The sequence below is a fragment of the Triticum urartu genome, chromosome 4 (genome assembly GCF_003073215.2).
Source record: "Triticum urartu cultivar G1812 chromosome 4, Tu2.1, whole genome shotgun sequence".
Lineage (NCBI taxonomy): Eukaryota > Viridiplantae > Streptophyta > Magnoliopsida > Poales > Poaceae > Triticum > Triticum urartu.
The window spans coordinates 135,744,596-135,758,455 of NC_053025.1; positions in this window are offsets into that span (position 1 = coordinate 135,744,596).

Consider the following 13,860-nt stretch of genomic DNA (forward strand, 5'->3'; position numbering starts at 1 on the left):
GAGGTAAAGATTCATATATTGGAAGGTTGTATTCGGACATCGGAATGGTTCCGAGGGATTCGGGTATTTTACCGGAGTACCGAGGGGTTACTGGAACCCCTCGGGGTATTATTGGGCCTACATGGGCCGTAGGGGAGAGGGGAGGCAGCCCGCAAGGTTGGCTGCGCCCCTCCCTATAGGGAGTCCGTATTGGACTAGGGAAGGGTGCGCGCCCCCCTTTCCTTCTCCTCTTCCTCTCCCTTCCGTCTTTCCCCCCTCCGAAAAGGAAAGGGAGTCCAACTAGGATTGGGAGTCCTAGTTGGACTCCCCTCTTTGGCGCACCCCTAGGCCGGCCGCCTCCTCCCCTCATCCTTTATATACGGGAGTGGGGGGCACCCCAAAGACACACCAAGATTTGTCTTAGCCGTGTGCGGTGCCCCCCTCCACAGTTTACCACCTCGTCATAGTGCTTAGGCGATGCCCTGCGCAGATCACATCACCAACACCGTTGCCACGCCATCATGCTGATGGAACTCTCCCTCGACCCTCTACAGGATCAAGAGCTCAAGGGATGTCATCGTGTTGAACATGTGCTGAACACGGAGGTGCCGTATGTTCGGTACTTGGATCGGTTGGATCGTGAAGACGTTCGACTACATCAACCGCGTTACATAGCGCTTCCGCTTTCGGTGTACGAGGGTACATGGACACACGCTCCCGTATCGTTGCTATGCTTCTCCTAGATAGATCTTGCGCGATTGTAGGATTTTTTTTTGAATTACTACGTTCCCCAACATGCGCCCCCATACCTTGTGGGCCCATCATGACCCCCTGACCTAGTTCTTCCTCCTATATATTCACATATATTCCCGAACCTCCAGAAGCACCCACGAAAACCGTTTTCCACCACCGCAACCTTCTTTCCCGTGAGATCCCATCTTGGGGCCTTTTCCGGCATCCTGCCGGAGGGGGATTAGATCAGGGAGGGCATCTACATCAACTCTATTGCCCTTTTGATGAATCGTGAGTAGTTTACCTAAGACCTACGGGTCCACAGCTAGTAGCTAGATGGCTTGTTCTCTCTCTTTGATCTCAATACCATGTTCTCCTTGATGTTCTTGGAGATCTATCCAATGTAATCTTGTTTTGCAGTGTGTTTGTCGAGATTCGATGAATTTTGAATTTATGATCAGATTATCTATGAATATTATTTGAATCTTCTCTAAATTCTTATATGCATGATTTGATATCTTTGTAATTCTCTTTGAACTATCGATTTAGTTTGGCCAACTAGATTGGTTTTTCTTGCAATGGGAGAAGTGCTTAGCTTCGGGTTCAATTTTGCGGCGTCCTCACCCAGTGACAAAGTAGGGGTAGCGAGGCACGTATTGTATTGTTGCCATCGAGGATAAAAAGATGGGGTTTACATCATATTGCTTGAGTTTATTCCTCTACATCATGTCATCTTACTTAAAGCGTTACTCTGTTCTTCATGGGCATAATACTCTAGGTGCAGGCAGGAGTCGGTCGATGTGTGGAGTAATAGTAGTAGATGCAGGAAGGAGTCAGTCTACTTGACACAAACGTGATGCCTATATTACATAATCATTGCCTTGGATATTGTCATAACTTTGCTCTTTTCTATCAATTGCTCGAAGTAATTTGTTCACCCATCGTATTACTTTCCTTCAAGAGAGAAGCCTCTATTGAAACCTATGGCCCCGGGGTCTATTTTCCATCATATTAGTTTCCGATCTACTATTTTGCAATCTTTTTTTTTTCGAGAGTACGCCAAAGGCGTACCATATTTTTATAGAAGGCAGAAAGATATAAATATTTACAAGATACCAAGCCGAGATGCGAACATCTGGATGGTAGAAAACCCCACACCAACACCAACAAAACGCGCTAGGTCACTCTCTCACAAAAGGATCTAAACCTCCTACACCAAAGCCAGCTAATCGCCAGTCCTTCACTTCTAGTAACACCTGGTCGACCAACTGTGGTGGTGACTTGTGTTCGTGCAATCTGTGGAACACCCTGGCATTCCGCTGCTTCCACAGCGACCAAGCGGTCGCAATCACGAAGGAATCAAATCCACTCTTAATCCTGCCAGTGAAGTTCCTTCACTTGTCGAGCCACCATTTTGTGAAAGTGTCTGTCTAAGTGGGTGGTAGGATGTTGATGTGAAGGCCTCAAAACATCTATGCCAAACTTCACGGGCGTACGGACATTGGGTGAGAATATGATCCATGTTGTCTTCCTCCTGCAGGCATGTGTAGCAAGGTGAAGGCTCATCTTGATGCCCATGCCTTGCCCTCCGATCCGAAGTCCACAACCGGTATTGCACGGTAAGCCAGGCGAAGATTTTGCAATGCAACGGCGCCCAACTTTTCCAAATGCACTTAGCCGTTGAGGATCTAGTTAAGCCCATGCATAGTCTAGAGTAGGTTGATCTTGCCGTGTAGGTGTTTTTGGCGTCAGCAGGCCAATGAAACTTGTCCAATTTCCCTTCATTTCTTTCCACTATGAAGATCGCATGGCAGAGGTTGGCTACTTGAATGTGAGCCGTGAAGGAGATTTCACCATGCACGTATTGTGCCCAGGCATTGTTGATGAGCGCATGTTGCACCGTCCTGGTGTTGCGAGCGCGAGTACCAACTAGGTCGAATATAGCTGGGGCGATCTCCTGTGCCGTGAAACCATGTATCCAGTGATCTTTCTAGAATAAGATCCTCTCGCCGTTGCCAACCTCAATATTTACCATGCTGTTGAAAACCATCCTGGACTCCTTGTCTTTAATCATCGGGATGCCTTGCCAAGGCCTGGTGTGATCAACTCTTCGCAGCCACTCCCATCTAACATGTAATGCCAACGCTTGCAACCTGAGGTTTTTCACTCCGAGACCACCAAGGCGAGTGGGGCGAGCTACTACATCCCAAGCAACCAAACATTGCCCTCCGTTGACTTTCTCTTTTCCTGCCCAGAAGAAGGAACGCAACCACTTCTCGATCTCCTCAAGGACCTAGACCGGCGCATCAAGTACCATGAGTTAATGTATTGGTCGAGCGGCGATCACCGTCTTGGCCAAGATGAGCCTTCCCGATTTTTGAATAAGACCTCGCTGCTAGGCCGGCAATGACTTCCTAGCTTGATCCAGAAGCGGTTGCCAATCCAAGCGATGAAGCTTCTTGATGGCCAGCGGAATGCCAAGGTAGTGGCAGGGAAACTCATTCAGCTGGAAATGGAGAATGTCCATGATCCTCTGCCTATCTTCCTCTTCACCCTTGATGAGAATGGCTGCAGATTTCCCATAATTGATTCTGAGCCCCGATGCGACCCCAAAGAGACGTAGCACCTCTCTAACACAGCACAGCTTGCTCTGAGGGGCGAATGAACATTGCAAAGTCGTCCGCGAAAATGGAGATGCGCTGCACCACAGAGATGCCACGGAAAGAACTAATGACTCCCACCTGGCTCGCTCTGGAGATAAGCTGGGTCAAAACGTCCATGGCAATGACGAACAACAAGGAGGAGGCCGGGTCGCCTTGCTGCAGCCCCTTAGCATGAAAAATGGCTCTTCCAGGCACACCGTTGACTATAATTTTGGTGCTGGCAGTGCCCTAGATTGAGGCAATCCACTTTAACCATCGGGGTCCGAACCCCTTTGCCCTTAGCACTTCAAGAAGGAACTGTCATGAGAGGGTGTCGAAGGCTCGGGATATATCTAACTTCAGGATGAGGCCAGGCTGTTTAGTGGAATGGATCTTGCGTGTGACCTGACGGACGAGGAGGTAATTGTCATGGATGCACCTCTCTTTGATGAATGCAGACTGGTTGTTGACACAATCTCCAGCATCCTCCTTCGAGCGCGGTTTGCCAGAAGCGTTGAGAACAGCTTGGTGAAGCTATGGGGTAAGCCGATGGGCCGGAAATCACCTACCTCAGCCACGTCTGCCTTCTTGGGGATCAGAACAATGTGAGCTTTGTTTAGTTTGCTGAATCCATGATCATCTCCCACATAGAGCTTGAGCAGGGCCGCCATGATGTCATGCTTTATAATGGGCCATGCCTTGTGGTAGAAAATGCCAATGAACCCGTCAGGGCCCGGTGCACGATCAGGAGGGATTTCCTTGATGACCTCCCAGACCTCCTCCTCGGTAAAGATGTTATCCAGCTCCGTAAGGTCAAATTGCTCCATCCCGAGCTCTTGCAAATCGAGGGAAAAGTCTCTGGCTTGCACCGAACCCAACAAATAATTATACGCTTGGAAGAATACCTCTTCCTTTCTCTGCTGATCAGTGATAATCTCTGAGTTGTGGGTTATATGTGGGATGAAGTTCTTGGTCCGTCCCCCGTTGGCCACGGCTTGAAACAACTTGGTATTTGCATCTCCTTCTCTTAACCATTTGATGCGAGATCTCTGCCTATCAATGGTCCTTTCCAGAGAAGTCAACCCCAGAATCGCAAGCTTCAGAGTTCTCCTGAGCCACAGCTCAAGCTCTGAGAGTCTTCTCCATTCTTGCACTTTGTCAAATCAGAAAATGACCCAGTTTGCCACCGCCATAAGTGATAACCCACAAGTATAGGGGATCGCAACAGTTTTCGAGGGTAGAGTATTCAACCCAAATTTATTGATTCGATACAAGGGGAGCCAAAGAATATTCTCAAGTATTAGCAGCTGAGTTGTCAATTCAACCACACCTGGAAACTTAATATCTGCAACAAAGTGTTTAGTAGCAAAGTAATATGATAGTGGTGATAACAGTAGCAAAAGGTAACAGTAGTAAAAGCAATGTTTTTGGTATTTTGTAGTGATGATAGCAATAGCAACAGAAAAGTAAATAAGCGAAGCACAATATATGGAAAGCTCGTAGGCAATGGATCGGTGATGGAGAATTATGCCGGATGCGGTTCATCATGTAACAGTCATAACCTAGGGTGACACAGAACTAGCTCCAGTTCATTGATATAATGTAGGCATGTATTCCGAACATAGTCATACGTGCTTATGGAAAAGAACTTGCACGACATCTTTTGTCCTACCCTCCCGTGGCAGCGGGGTCCTTACGAAAACTAAGGGATATTAAGGCCTCCTTTTAATAGAGAACCGGAACAAAGCATTAACACATAGTGAATATATGAACTCCTCAAACTACGGTCATCACCGGTAAGTATCCCGATTATTGTCACTTCGGGGTTAACGGATCATAACACATAATAGGTGACTATAGACTTGCAAGATAGGATCAAGAACACTCATATATTGATGAAAACATAATAGGTTCAGATCTGAAATCATGGCACTCAGGCCCTAGTGACAAGCATTAAGCATAGCAAAGTCATAGCAACATCAATCTCAGAACATAGTGGACACTAGGGATAAAACCCTAACAAAACTAACTCGATTACATGATAGATCCCATCCAACCCATCACCGTCCAGCAAGCCTACGATGGAATTACTCATGCACGGCGGTGAGCATCAGGAAATTGGTGATGGAGGATGGTTGATGATGACGATGGAGACGGATTCCCCTCTCCGGAGCCCCGAACGGACTCCAGATCAGCCCTCCCGAGAGGTTTTAGGGCTTAGCGGCGGCTCCGTATCGTAAAACACGATGATTTCTTCTCTCTGATTTTTTTCCTCATCGAAACTCAATATATGGAGGTGGAGTTGGATTCAGAGAGGCAACGGGGGGCCCACGAGGCAGGGGGCGCGCCCTAGGGTGGGCAGGCATGCCCCCCACCCTCGTGGCAAGGTGGTGGGCCCCTGGCCTTCATCTTTTGCAGGTATTTTTCTTATTTTCTGAAAAGTGTCTCCGTGAAGTTTCAGGTCATTCCGATAACGTTTGCTCGTCCACATAAATAACACCAAGGTAGTTCTGCTGAAAATAGCATCAGTCCGGGTTAGTTCCATTCAAATCATGCAAGTTAGAGTCCAAAACAAGGGCAAAAGTGTTTGGAAAAGTAGATACGTTGGAGATGTATCAACTCCCCCAAGCTTAAACCTTTGCTTGTCCTCAAGCAATTCAGTTGACAAACTGAAAGTGATAAAGAAAAACTTTTACAAACTCTGCTTGCTCTTGTGATTGTAAATATGTAAAGCCAACATTCAAGTTTTCAGCAAATATTATAACTAACCACATCCGCAATAACGCATAGGTCTCAAGTTTACTCATATCAATAGCATAATCAACTAGCGAGCCATAATAATAAAACTCGGATGACAACACTTTCTCAAAACAATCATAATATGATATAACAAGGTGGTATCTCGCTAGCCCTTTCTGAGACCGCAAAACATAAATGCAGAGCACCTTTAAAGACCAAGGACTGACTAGACATTGTAATTCATGGTAAAAGAGATCCAGTCAAGTCATACTCAATGTAAACTAACAGTAATGAATGCAAATGACAATGGTGCTCTCCAACTGGTGCTTTTTAATAAGAGGATGACGACTTAGCATAAAAGTAAATAGATAGGCCCTTCGCAGAGGGAAGCAGGGATTTGTCGAGGTGACAGAGCTCGGTTTTGAAACAGAGGTGAATAATATTTTGAGCGGTATACTTTCATTGTCAACATAACAACCAAGAGATGGCGATATCTTCCATGCTACACACATTATAGGCGGTTCCCAAACAGAATGGTAAAGTTTATACTCCCCGTTCCACCAACAAGCATCAATCCATGGCTTGCTCGAAACAACGAGTGCCTCCAACTAACAAGAGTCCCAGGGGGAGTTTTGTTTGCAATTATTTTGATTTTGTTTGCATAAATCATGGGACTGGGCATCCTGGTGACCAGCCATTTATCTCGTGAGTGAGGAGCGGAGTCCACTCCTCTTGAGAATAACCCGCCTAACATGGAAGATACAGACAACCCTAGTTGATACATGAGCTATTCGAGCATACAAAACAAGATATTTATTTGAAGGTTTAGAGTTTGGCACATACAAATTTACTTGGAACGGCAGATAGATACCGTATATAGGTAGGTATAGTGGACTCATGTGGAATAACTTTGGGGTTTAAGGAGTTTGGATGGACAAGCAGTATTCCCGCTTAGTACATGTGAAGGCTAGCAAAAGACTGGGAAGCGACCAGCTAGAGAGCGACAACAGTCATGAACATGCATTAAAATTAATCGACACTGAATGCAAGCATGAGTAGGATATAATCCACCATGAACATAAATATCGTGAAGGCTATGTTGATTTTGTTTCAACTACATGCGTAAACATGCGCCAAGTCAAGTCACTTAAATCATTCAGAGGAGGATACCACCCTATCATACCACATCATAACCATTTTAATAGCATGTTGGCACGCAAGGTAAACCATTATAACTCATAGCTAATCAAGCATGGCACAAGAACTATGATCTCTAGTTGTCATTGCAAACATGTTTATTCATAATAGGCTGAATCAGGAATGATGAACTAATCATATTTACAAAAACAAAAGAGGTCGAGTTAATACCAGCTTTTCTCATCTCAGTCAGTCCATCATATATCATCATAATTGCCCTTCACTTGCACGACCGAACGATGTGAATAATAATAATAGTGCACGTGCATTGGACTAAGCTGGAATCTGCAAGCATTCAATAAACAGGAGAAGACAAGGCAATATGGGCTCTCTTGTCAGATCAACAATAATGCATATAAGAGCCACTTCAACAATTTAATCATGGTCTTCTCCTATCGACCCCCAAAGAAAAGAAAAGAAAAGAAATAAAACTATTTACACGGGAAAGCTCCCAACAATCAAAAGAAGAACATGAAATATTTTTGGGTTTTCTTTTTAATTACTACTACAAGCATGGAAAGTAAACTAATTAAAAGCTACAACTATTTTTTTGGTTTTTCTTAAGGTTTATTAAACACACAAGAAGAAAGCATGAAAAGGAAATTAAACTAGCATGGATGATACAATGAAAAAGTATGAGCACCGACATCTAGCAATGAGTGTGTGAGCATAAATGTAATGTCGGTGGGAAATACGTACTCCCCCAAGCTTAGGCTTTTGGCCTAAGTTGGTCTATGGCCACGACTGGCCTGGCTGATATCCATAATAATAGTTGTTGGGGTCGTACTGTGATGCAGCAGCTATCGCCTGCTGAGTTGCAGCGTGGCGACGAGCGGCCTCCTCTCTCCTCTCGTACTCATCTGCCTCCTCTCTAGTAATAGTATATCCTCCTCTTGCCTGATAATCAAAGAAAGCAGGAGCAGGGAGAGTAATATGGACAGCACGACGTCTGTCAAAGATTAGTCGATACTGGAGAGGTGATTCGTTCCTCTCGACAAACTGGTGGTGAACCATAGCATTAAAATCTAGATAGGCAGGAGATAATTCAATATCATCTTCGCGCACATCTATACCAAGAAAATTAGCTACTCGGGTTGCATAAATTCCACCAAAGAAATCTCCATTATGTCTATTAAGATACAACCTATGTGCAACAATGGCTCCCAAATTATATGATTTGTCTCCTAACACAGCACTCCTAAGAATACCGAGGTCAGGGACACACACGTGACATGCCTCATCTTTACCATTTATGCATCTACCTATGAAGAGAGCAAAATAATGTATGGCAGGAAAGTGAATGCTCCCTATGGTAGCTTGTGTAATATCTCTAGATTCTCCCACAGTTATATCAGCAAGAAAATCTCTAAATTCAGATTTGCGAGGATCCCTTATACTACCCCATTGTGGAAGTTTGCATGAAGTGGTAAAATCCTCTAAGTCCATGGTATAAGATTTATCACAAAGATCAAACAGGACAGTTGGAGAATTACGCGAAGTGGAAAATTCAAACCTCCTCACAAAGGAGCTAGTGAGTTCATGATACTGACTGCACTTCTCTTCCTCGAAGCTCACAAGATCAGCCTTACGCAAATATGCGTTGAATTCTTCTTTTATTACCGCTTGATCCATAAAATTTTCAGAAGGCCACTCACAAGGACGCACTGGAGCGTCTCTCGGTGGCTCTTCGTCAGCATCACACATTGCAAGCCTGGGTCCTTGCTTCTTTGAAGAACCACCTTGGAACATTTTCCTAAGCATTTTTCTTCCTCTGAAAAATTCTGAATTTTTTTAGTAACTTCAAAATAAAAGTAAACCAAACTCAATATTATTGATAGTAACTACTCCTACAAGTGCCTAGGGCCTATATCACTAGTGCAGAACCGGGCAATAGCACCGGTTCGTAAGGCCCTTTAGTGCCGGTTCCATAACCGACACTAAAGTGTGGGCACTAAAGCCCCCCCCCCTTTAGTACCGGTTCAGCACGAACCGGTGCTAAAGGGCAACCACGTGGCACGAGCCAGCTTCGGGGGCCGGGAGCCCTTTAGTACCGGTTGGTAACACCAACCGGTACTAAAATGTTTGGGTTTTTTTTTGGTTTTATGATTTCTTTTTCATTTAATTTTGTGTTTTCCATTTTAATTCTTTTTCGTTTGCTAGTATTTTACGATACTACACATTGTACACGTTATGCATATATATAAATAGAATTTCTAGTAGAACCAATCATATATATATCATCAATGTCTCACAAACCACCATATTAATTCACACATACACACATGTATAGCTATATACAATTTCTCCTACATATGCATGTTGCCTTCAGAGCCAGTGGCATTAGCCTAATTGGTGCCTTCGGAGCACGATGGCAATTGGAAGTGGTTCATGACCTGGTCGATGGGGGCGGTAGCGGGTAATAGTATTCTCCCTTCGGATTTATGACCTGGTCGAGCAAAAATCCCGCTATTTCCCCTTGAAGTGCTTCTACGCGCTCCGTTTCTAGGAGCTTGTCCCGCACCTCTGTGAACTGTTAAGAAGGAGATCAATATGCATGTGTATTAGTTGTGTGACTAGATATCGATAATGGTGTAAAAATTGTGAATAGTGTTCTGACAAGCGTACCCATTCCTGTCTTTGAGATCTGCTCTTTTCGGACGCCATCATGCGAATGTTCTCGCAAATGCAGAATGCACACAGATCAGTCCCCTGCGCCTGCTTCAGGGCCTTTATTACGAGAATGGAATTTAATTTGATCAGATAATAATTAATCAAGCATGATAATTAAAGAGATGGCAACTAGCTAGCTAGCTAGTACTACTTAATTACTTACCTTGGGTCGAAACCATTTCAGTTGTCGTTTCCATTCGCCTTCCGTGACGCTGATGAACCTTGCCCAAGCCCTGCCCGCCGACAAAGAAAATGAATAAAGGGGTTATTAAATAGTTCATATCATGAAATGACGAACTAAATAGGCCGAGATATATAGTTAATAATGATTGAAATTACCTGTTGACTATCCCAAACAAGATGTTATAGTCACTATTTGCTTTGAGTAGCGAGTCCAGTATTTCAACTGTTCCGGCGTCAACTTTAATGATACACAAGATCCAGTGAAATCTTCATGCACACACGTTTGCATGTCTTAATTAAGCAGGCATATGTAAGCAAAAACATGTAGCTAGCTAGTAGGCAAAAACAGAGAATTTGTAGTACAAGAAAGTGTGACTCACTGGAAGTTGTAAGGAAGTAGTATATCTTCATTGTATTTGAGGCGCTTCAAGAACTCTAGCATGCTGTCCTCCACCTGCTTTTCATGATGCTTGTTTATTTTCCATGTGTATTCATTAACGGTGTTTGGGTCAATGAACCCAATGCCATAGCGTCCACCTTTTCTCATTTCATACATCTTCATCCTGCATAATACCACAGAAAAGAATATAGTGAGGATAATTACAGGTAATGATTGATCAAAAGGATCACTACAGCTAGCTTGAGACTTAAATTACAGAAAGAAATCACTTACAGACAATAGCAACTGACGATAGATTTGTCGAGTGCGTCTTGATTGTATAACTGAAACAGTTCAGAATACTCAACGGTCACAGGTTTCTGATGGTAGTAATGATCCTTCTTGACTTGCACCATGAGGGACTCTCGATTGGATCTCTTGGTAATGTCCATGTACCATTGATGCAATTCATACATTCTCGTTGGGAGCTTCTTGACCTCTTCTGGCTTGACCAAAGGTTGGCCCCGTGCATATTTCCGTTTTATTTCCTCCTCTGTAAGCACAGGCATGTCCTCAATCTCGAGGAGTTGTCCAACAGTGATGTTGAGAGTTTCAGCCTGCATTATATGCTCCTGGGTTATTACCACACCGCCCACCTCGGGAACGTAAACTGTTTGCCCATAATAATATTGGGCGCGCGTACTGTCACGTGTTGTTGGCGGCACAACAAGCGGGGGGATCGATTGTGCCGCATGTTCTCCCAGCTGGGCAACGGTTTTCCCGCATTTTTTGACAGCTGCTTGTTGTTTGCTCGAGCTCGAGCTCGCCTCCTTCTGTAGACGTTGTCGATGTAACTTCCTGATGTGGCGCTCATAGTCTGTGTCAACAGGCTTAGGAGCTGGTGGTTGAGCCATACGAATGAAGTGGTCAACTACTTCCACAGGCACTTTCTCCCTTGGCGGTGGTGGCGGTTTTGGTCCAAAATGGGCGTCGACTTCTGCCCGCACTATGGCATTGGTTTGCTCCTCGGTCCTGTCGTAACCCTTTCAGGAAGAGGAGTAGTGAGGTTTGGACCATATTTATATCGCTTGCCTCCGCTTGTACTTCCTGTACTATGACCTCGACTCGTACCGCTACGCACCATAGCTGTGGGGTGTCTCTTCTGCGATTGCTGAGGCGGCGGAGACGGCTGACGGGGCTGAGTTGGACGAGGAGGAGTGGCCTGAAGCTGTGCCGGAGTTGGAGGAGGAGTGGCCTGAGGTTGTGCCGGACTTGGAGGAGGAGTGGACGTCTGAAGCTGTGTCGGACTTGGAGGAGGAGTGGCCTGACACTTTGCCGGACTTGGAGGAGGAGGAGTGGCCTCACGCGTTGGTGGACTTGGAGGAGCGGGAGTCTGCTGACTCGGTGGCGGACTTCGACGATGAGTCGGGTGACGCGGTGTCGGTGGCCTTCAAAAGATGATGCAATCCTTTCTCCATAGGATGATACGATGTTTGGCATCTCCGAGTGTGTGCTCCTCGTCACCTCCAGGAATGTCAAGCTCTAGCCCCGAATATTGGTCCACCACCTCATCAACCACGACACGAGCATAGCCTGCTGGAATCGGGTTGCAATGGAAGGTTGCATCGGGGGAATTTGTATAAGCAACACCGTCCGCCACCTTCAAGGATATGTTCTTAATTTTGAAGTGTAGCTCGCAGTTAGTGTTCTCCGTGATGTCATCCACGGGGTATCTATCCAGCATTGCGTCAAACGGGGTGGAACCCACGCTGCTTCTCGGCATGGATGGGGCGGTGGTATCCAATGCTAGATCATCCGCTAGCTGCTGCAGCTACTGAGACCCCCTTTGCTGGCTAAGTGAGTCGATCTGCTCCTGCTGCCGCTGGAATTTGACTACCAAGTCCGCGTGCGCTGATTCTAGGCCTTGAAGGCGTTCATAGTCCAGCTTCCTCTTCTCCTCCTCCATCTTCCTCTGCTTCTCCTCCGCAATCTTCCTTCTCGCACAGGTTCTGTAGTCGGCGTTCCAGTCCGAAAACCCCTCATACCACGGAATAGCGCCCTTGCCTCGTGTTCTTCCCGGGTGTTCAGGATTTCCCAGGGCATGCGTAAGCTCGTCGTTCTCTCTGTTGGGCTGGAACACCCCCGTTCGAGCCTCTTCTATTGCAACAAGTATATTATCGTCGGCTCCGTTCAGACATGCCTTTGTCGAAACTTTGCCTGTCTTCGGGTCCAACTCCCCCCCATGCGCATAGAACCAAGTCCTGCACCTGGGGGCAAGCTCTTAGTAACCGAAGTGACACATGCATCCTCCATCTCTTTCTCAGACTTATCCCACTTAGGCATTGCCACCGCGTAGCCACCTGGCCCCAGCTTATGGAACTTATCCTTTTTTTCGGCATTCTTCTTGTTTATTCTCGACCGTTTCTTAGCTAATTATGAATCCTTGAATTTCACGAAATCGTCCCAATGAGCACTTTGATTCTCTAGTGTTCCCTCAAATACTGGAGTCTTCCTTCCTCCCTTGACGTACTTGTCCCATTCACGATTCTTGTGGTTCTTGAATGCAACCGCCATCTTCCTAAGAGCAACGTCCTTGACTTTCTGCACATCTGCTTCTGTGAAATGATCCGGTAGGGTGAAATGTTCCATGAGAGTATCCCAAAGCAGACTTTTTTGTCTGTCGTCGACAAAAGTAAGATCTGGACGTGGCTTTGCTGGCTCTCTCCATTCTTGAAGGGAGATCGGGAGTTGGTCCTTCACAAGAACTCCGCACTGACGAACGAACTTGTCCGCAATCTTCTTAGGCGCTAATGGTTCGCCATTAGGTCCGATTGCCTCGATATTATACTTTACGCCCTCCTTCAACTTTTTGTTCGGGCCTCGTTTCGTCCTATTGCCTGAAGATTTGCTCGATCCGGATGGCTGAAAGAAGAAAGATCGATGCATTAATATATCTTCAACTCATTTAAAACATGTGATGATCACCAGATGCCTGCTTATATAAATATATATACCTCGCCGGTCTTTGTTGTTTCAGGATCAAAATGTTCTTCGTCATTGTCATAATCGTAGTTCATGACTTCATCAATTCGGTCGTCGCGATCGAATATCATATCACCCTCTCCGGTGTTGCTTAGAAATTCAGAGCCGTCATAATCTTCTTCATTCTGATCATCATCTGGCCCGCGTATTATATCGAACATGGTCTGTTCTCCCTCTCTGTCGGTATTGTCCGCCATAGCTTTTATTTAACTATGCCAAAAGAAATATAAAACAATTTAGTATTCAAATTACATCGTCTCGAATAATAGATATAATCTCGAATACATCGTCTCGAAT